This window comes from Macrobrachium nipponense, chromosome 46 (assembly GCF_015104395.2).
Source record: "Macrobrachium nipponense isolate FS-2020 chromosome 46, ASM1510439v2, whole genome shotgun sequence".
In the NCBI taxonomy this organism is placed as follows: domain Eukaryota; kingdom Metazoa; phylum Arthropoda; class Malacostraca; order Decapoda; family Palaemonidae; genus Macrobrachium; species Macrobrachium nipponense.
The window spans coordinates 41917484-41925579 of NC_061106.1; the positions used below are offsets into that span (position 1 = coordinate 41917484).

The 8096-nt window shown below is 35.5% G+C and overlaps 1 protein-coding gene across 2 annotated transcripts in view; it reads right to left on the bottom strand.

Annotated features, from left to right (window-relative positions):
* Nucleotides 1-1396, bottom strand: part of LOC135214959 (uncharacterized) — a 471889-nt gene extending 470493 nt beyond the window's left edge. For both annotated transcript variants that reach the window (XM_064249452.1, XM_064249450.1), the window contains exon 1: nt 1245-1396. The gene's annotated coding sequence lies outside the window, so the exon portion shown is untranslated. The remainder of the gene's footprint in view (nt 1-1244) is intronic.
* Between the last annotated feature and the right edge of the window lie 6700 nt (nt 1397-8096).

Here is an 8096-nt window from a genome sequence, read left to right on the forward strand (position 1 = left end):
TATTAACCTTTCATTATCTGTAGCACACTGCTAGGTGCGTACATGCATTATACGTTTATACAAACAAGCGACCACGTTGTCATTCACGAAGCAACAGGTATGACGTAAGATGTAAGTTGGGAAAGGAAAGTAAAGATAAAAGACGTAAGATCAAAGTTGGGAAAAGTAAAGATAAAAGCGTATGAAAAGTTTGAAAGGAAAGTAATATAAAGACGGAGATGAAAGTTGGGAAAGAGTAAGATAAGGACTAAGATAAAGTTTTGGAAGGAAAGTAAAGATAAAACACGTAAGATGAAATTGTTTGGGAAAGGAAAGTAAACGATAAAAGACGTAAGCTAAAAGTTGGAAAATTAAAGTAAAGATGAAAGACGACGTAAGATAAAAGTAAAAGTGGGAAAACAGAAAAAAAAAAGATAAAAGACGTAAGATAAAAGTTGGAAAAGGAAAGTAAAGATAAAAGACGTAAGATAAAAGTTGGAAAAGGAAAGTAAAGTAACATTAGGCATTGCATGAGAATGACACTAGGCCTAAGTTAGCCCTAAGTGAAGTGGAGCCTATCCATTGACGCACTTATTGCCCTGAAACATGTAAGTACATTGGATAAATAACTTAAATAACTTATAAGATAAACATTTTTTGCAATAACTTAAAGACCTTGCTAAAGAGTAATGATAATATATGTCATTTACTAAAAGTGTTTCCCTAACCAACAGGGCTTGCAATAATAATAATAATAATAATAATAATAATAATAATAATAATAATTTTTATTTCAGCTCAAGGCCATATCCATGGAATATAATGGAGGCCACTGCATGAAGTTTCTCGGTTAAAGTATTACAAAGTAACAATAAAGTATTACAAAGTAACAAAGTGGAAACACTAGAATGTTGCAAATAAGTAACACTATCCTAACCATGGCCGAAATGCATGACGAACGTTCTCCCTCGTGCTATACAAAGCCACGGGGGTCCCCCAGGGTAGGGGGCTGGGCGCTCTGCTGCTGCTCCAACCATGTGCTCCACGTTCTGTCATAATTATAGACGACGTGCATTGCACGACTGCAGTGGCGTCGTACATTCTAAAAAAAAATATTTAAATTGCCCCTCGATGACTCTCGTGACAATGTCACACTATGACACAAAAGGTGACGTTCGATAAGACTGCAGTAATAAAATAATTTTTTTTTTATAAGTTTTGCGATTAATTTTACAAAGAAATATTATTTGGTTTAATATGCTCACCTTTAAGATGGCGTACTTGTCGCTCTTCGGTCTCGCTCGGACGAGAAAAAAGGAAATTCCTCACACGTTTTCGAGAACAGATTTCGCAACGTACTTTTCCCGACACTATTTCACATAAGACTGCTCACAGCTCAAGTGGAGAAGTTGATCAGACTCCTCACTCCTCCGTTGGACCGGTTTTAGGTCGTCTGGCAGCGGCGCGCAATACAGACATTAGCGCAGCGCAATTTCGCTCTGCATTCATTTCTAAAACTTTGAATGGAAACGTTCCATAGGACTCGTTTATTACCTTGAATCATATATGAACCAGGGATAACTCGGTCGTGCTTTAGAAATCTTTGTTTTAGAGATGGGAAGAGAGAAGTAAGAGAATCGAATGAACTAGACACTGTAGTTGTCGTACCGTAAATATAGTATACACTTATGTCATGTTCTACTCAATGCCAGCTTTGTTTATCTTCAGCAGTCTGTTTACTGTTTATTTAGTTGAACAATTCCAAAACTCTCAATAGATTTAACGTTAAAGTGTCTCTGATACGAACAGAGCACGAAATTTAAGATTCCCGTTAAAAGTATTGCTTGACAATATTTTGCAAAGCAATGAAGCGATGTAGGTGGAAATGTGCATTAAATGACGTACCAAAACAAATGCTCTGGTTGGTGACGTACTTGCAAATGCAACGCGCACAGCAAAAGTGAAGCAACTTTCCCTGCCGGAATCATTACCATTCTCCGCACTTTAGAATTCAACATAACCTAGCAACCCTCGCGTTTGTGACTCTGTTGCTAGGTGTTATTTACCTAAAATAAGTCTCAAATTTCGGATTTCCATCTGCAAATACGAGGGAAAAGCATATTGGAGAGATGGGGTAAGGGTTAGGCGGAATAGGGAAAGAGAAAACTTAACCTTTGGCATTAGTTCAACCACTTTTTGCGTTACGTACAAAAAGTTACATGCGACTTTACTTAATTTGCGAAATTGATTGATTAGCAAATAGCGTGAGGTCTCGACTTTAAGAAGTGAACATTTTTATACTTCCTCTGCTAATGTACATGCAAACTTTTATTAATTAGATACACTGCATCAACTCCACCATGCTATGAATATGAATGATAAACTAAATTATTTTTGCTCACGGTAACTTTTTATGTTTTTCTTAAGGCAAAGGAAAACGAAGTTAAACTATAAGCATACGATCAGATTTCAAAGACGGTTGCAATGACATTACCTTTGACATTTTGTAAACTTTTATCTTCGTAAACTTTTATCATTTTCCCGAAGTACTTCGATATCTAGGCAAAAATCACATCAATCGATGTGGAGATCCGGTAATATTACAAAATCGTTCAAGAAAACACGTTTTCCTCCCTTGTATAACATATAAAATTGCTTTTCATCATTGCAAATACAGGGACCAAGCATGTGTGTGGTCTCAAGAGGTATATACGTAGTACATCCCACATATGTTTTGCATTACAGTATAGGCTACTTTCATGAGCACACATTGGACTAGACATATAGGAACAAGGCATACGTAAATTGCACCCGAATGTCTTTATCAATTTAAATTCTATTTGCTGTTAAGCTTAACCTTTTTCGGTAATTTCTACTACTGCATATAAGCTCTTGTTGCTAAAGCCTTCATTAATAGTCCACTCGAAATCTTAATTATTCTCACTCAAAAGCCAAATCGTTTTCCAAGTCAGTACTCTCTCTCTCTCTCTCTCTCTCTCTCTCTCTCTCTCTCTCTCTCTCTCTCTCTCTCTCTCTCTCTATTTGTAGGTAATGAGGATTATCCAAACCAGTCTTTCGCCAGCCTTCTGCATCGTACATTGGCCAATCAGAACCAACCAGGAGATATGGACGGTAAAGCCAAGGACAAGGAGGTACTCTACTTTCGGTCTAATCTACAACTGATGCCGCCTTTCCCTTTTTATTCACATGATACACGAAGACCTCTTCCACTCCCTCGCACCCCAGTTCCCCTCTCAGCCTCCCAATCATGGTGAGACTCGTCTGAGGTGACAGACCCCTCACTCATGGTTAGGGTTGCACTCTTGGATCAATAGAGCTGGATGAATGACAACATCAAAGCCAGACTAATGGCTGGACCGGGAATAGAGGAAGTCAACTTTAGGCGCAATACAACAAAACGTGACGGAGAGGACTTGGAATGGTAGCCACGTATCATTATTTCCATATTCATTATGATTTGTAAACCTCAACGGACGAATCAGAAAAAAGGAATTAACACCACTGTCCACTGAGAGGAACAGTATCAGACGACTTCGGTCTAGTTCTGTGAACCTGGGCTGCATCTTAATCTCTGCCTGCTGTAGACTCAAAACTGTATCCTGATTGTTGTTCGTATTGTTAGATCTGTGTCACTGACACTGTCAACTATTTTATTGTTTTATTTATTCAGTTTTTTTTTTCATTAGCCCTGGTTCTTACAGAAACGTGTATCGATGACGTATAAACATACAATCATACACAGAAACCTGGGTTACAGCCAGGGTTGCCGCGAAGTCCGCACATCACCGAGAAACTAACTCCGCACCGGGTGGTGTAGAGTTGCCAAGCAATGTTATTTGCTACACTAGATAAAATAGTCACCCTGTTTATATTAACCTCATCTTTACCAGTATATGAGTTGGGTTTACTAATATTCCTTTTTAGAGTTAGATTTTCCCCTTTCCGGAATTCAGGTGCTTCATATCTTTTGAAACAAAGTAACTGTATTAATGATAGTAAAATTTAGAATCGAACGAGATACGCGGACAGTGTTCAGTCTTGAAGCTGATTTATTACATTCCATATATATGTATATATATATATATATATATATTATATATATATATATATATATATGATATATATCATTACATATATATACACAGTTAGCACTAGTATTTATATACATATGATAACTTTTTCAGGTATGAATGAAACAACACTAGAAAAATTCATAAATATATTCCCAACACTCTAAGAATTATCAAGAGAGGTATGCACAAGAATCCTACGCTGTATAAATGTAAGAAAAATATATTATTCCTTTACTAATTGAAAAATAATTATCTGCTAATTACTATATACATATGAAAATAATCACAATTCATAAATAAACTCATCAATTACTCAGAATAGTTAAACATCAGATCTGTTCATAAATATATTCATAAAGTTATCGAAAATATGGTGAAAACATATTTTATTACAGATTCTTTGGTAATGCACAAAATATTTCTTATGAATTATAGACTAGAGTATAAATGTTGCATCGGTTATTTGAATCACTCATTCATCCAAAGTATGTTTCCTACGGAAGTGATGTCACATTCTATTATTCCGGAAATTCAGAGTCAATGCCTTGCAAACTAATCAGTAAATCTGGACTTAAGTCGTAATTGCCTTGAGCTTTTACCATTTCTGAGAGGGTAATTAATGAAGCTGACGTAGTGTTAGAGAGTTTGTTGCGATGTTTCGTCTTTATCAGATTCAGTTTTGAAAAAATGCGCTCAGCGTCTGCATTGGATGTTGGCAGTGACAGAATGTTTAAGGCAAACTCGGATAACGTTCTGAAGCTTGAACCACTCGGCTTAGCCGTGAAAGCGTAAAGTTCTTTAAAGAATTTTTCTATATTATCACTGTTCCTTAAACTATCAGGGATTTGTACTGCGGGGAGACGCCTCCACTCATCATTCAGTAATTGAATGTCACCAGAATAGACTCTAGGAAAGGATTCTACCAAATCTGCCAAAGTCGGGATATTTACACGTGTGTACTCACTTAGTACATGATCTACATCAAAAATAGCCAATTTTTCCACAGCTTCATCTTTTCCTAATGGAAACTTTTTCTTAATCTCTACACAAGCTACAATGAGAAATTCCCTGCAACGATTTCGAACATCATCTAGCATAGTTTCGTCTGTATATCGATCTCTTTGTACAAGAACATGAAAATATGACCCTAGGTATATTTTTCTAAGAGGGATGAAATGTCTCTTGTCAGCTGGATCAATGGCAGATATATCATGAACAGAATTAATATATGGCCTGTCCATGTAACTTTTCAATAGCTCTGAATATAACAACACACTCTGAGTATGTAAGATATGGACTGTAGAATGTGCACTTTGGAACATCAAATTGAATGCGGTGAATTTGGGGAGGACATATTTAAGAAATTTAAAATAAAGTAACATTGAAGGGTCACGCAATGTTTCTAAGATATCACTAGCCATAACTAATCTTTCTTGGAGGTGTTTTTCTGTAAAAAACAAAGTCAATGCATCCCATTGTTCCAGGACGCGTTCTACAGCCATCTGGAAAGATAACCACCTAGTCTGTGAAATATGCAGTAATTTGTGAGGTTTTATATCACAAAATGCTTGAAATTCTTTGAATTCATGAAGCCTTTTAGAACTATGTGAAAAAAATGTATATACGTTTCGGACTAAGTCCTCACATTTGCGAGGGAGTTTCTTAGCTGCTTGAGAAGCACATATGTGAGATGAATGGCAGATACATTTCAGTATTGTAATACCTGGAAATTCTTCTTTCAATCTACTGGCTACCGAATTATGCTGCCCCATTAAATTGTTAGCACCATCTGCAGCAAAACCTATCAAGTTTTCCAAGGGAATATAATTTTCAGTAAGATAGTTCTTAAGAATATCAAACAGATTTTTTCCAGTGCTGCCCCCATCATTACTGTCTGCGTCATATATATTGACTAGGTCTAAAAGTCTACTCTCTATTGACAAACTAGTCTTATTAAGATACCTAGCAAGAATAGCACAACATTTAGAGTTAGTAATATCAGTCGTTTCATCAACTATTAAGGAGAATTTGGTCACCTGCAGAATAGCAATCAAATCTGAATGTGCAAATTTTGCCACGTCTTTGACTATTTTAGTTACTTTGGTTCGTTTTAATCTTAGTGACTGAATGATTTTCGAGTCTGGAGCTATATCTTTCATGAGGTCTACCAAATAGTCAACAGTCAAAAACGATATGTTCCGCTCAGCACAAAATAGACCTATCTTTACTTCAGCTTTTGTTACACTTATTTGGAAGCTCTCTCTCTCATCAGCTGGTTCCTCCTGGTGAAGAGACATATTAATGATGTGACGGTGACTATCTTTGTGCCTTTTCAGGGAAGAAATCTCTGCAGAGAATGAGCGGTCGCATATCAAGCACTTAGCTTTACATGGATCATCCCTGCAATTACTCAGCCACTCCTTAAATGCATCCTCATGCATCCAAGCATCACGAAACTTTCTTTTCTTAGCCATCGAGGAATACTGAAAGATCATTAGAGAAAACCCAATTCAGACTTGTATTTTGTGTACACAACAGCATTTCTCGTATATATATATATAATATATATATATATATATATATATATATATATGTATATATATAATTATTGTTGTATAGTTATGATTGTTATATATGACTTGATGCGTAAATTAGGCTACAAAGTGAACGCGATCGAGTAAATTTATTCATGAAGTTTTCAACAAAAAGTGGGAAGTTACATCAAACTGCACTGAAATATATTTCTTTACTAAAAACGGTTGTTTTTCACTCAGTCCTTTGCGTTCCCCTACAGAGTAAGTCGACAAGCTCCATAAATCCTTCGATATTCATAGGTAGTTTGTTCCTTCTTTTCTATTTTGAACTACATTTGTCATTTTACGTAATATGCAGTATATTAAATCAAAACGTTTGCTGAAGTAATAATGATAATAAATAACCCAATATATAACATAGGTCTAGGCTTAAAATCAATGTCATAAGCATTATAAACTGACAAAAATGATATTAAACATGTAGGTCTATGCCACCTTTTATGATTCTGATAGTTTGAAATAGGATATTTCACTTAGAGAATGGACAGCATATTATTATGCATGATTTATGGTTTATATGGCAATTCTAGGCCTAACGAATGTCTTATTCATGACTATGAGTTTCAAAAGATTGGAAAAGAGCGCATCATAACTGGTCTTTTTTATCAATAAACTACATTAATAAAGAGAAAATACACGATTATAATATACTACTTCCTAATATACTGATATCGAAACGTATTCGGTTATAATCAGTTCAATCACTTCAACAGATTTGCAGTAGTTTTCTCAAAAAAAAAATCATTAAATATGACTAGGTTTACAATAATGTAAGTTAGTCTTTACCCTAAGATTAATTCACAAATTAACCAAATTTTACTAACCTATATATATTAATTCCAGAGCAAATTGAAGATTGCTGGACGTAAAGTATTGTAGGACAGCACGTTTGTGTTACGTCATCTGCTGTTGTCTCATTCGGTTCTTAATTGACAATCGTAAATGATACTGGCGCGTAAACACTCAAGACTAGTGAAAATGGTTCGTTTTTCAAAAATATTAGTATTTTTAAAAATATTAAATATGTGTAATATGGTTAATGAAACAGTTATAATTTTAATTAGTTTTTATTAATGGAAAAAAGTTTTAAAAGCATATATATTATATGCGGACCTACAGCTCCGCATACGTGAGGAGTGCAGACCTCAGCTCTGCATTCTATGACTCCCACTCGAATCTTCTCCGCACTTTTGGTCGTTTCCTTTCTCCGCGCTTTGGCAACTTACAGCTTAATCTCTGCCTGCTGTAGACTCAAAACTGTATCCTGGTTGTTGATCGTATTGTCAGATCTGTGACGCTGTCGACTATTTTATTGTTTATTTATTATATAAACCCTGGTTCATACAGAAACGTGTATCGATGACGTATAAACATACAATCATACACAGAAACGCTCGCATACATATACGTACATACAGAGTACAAATAT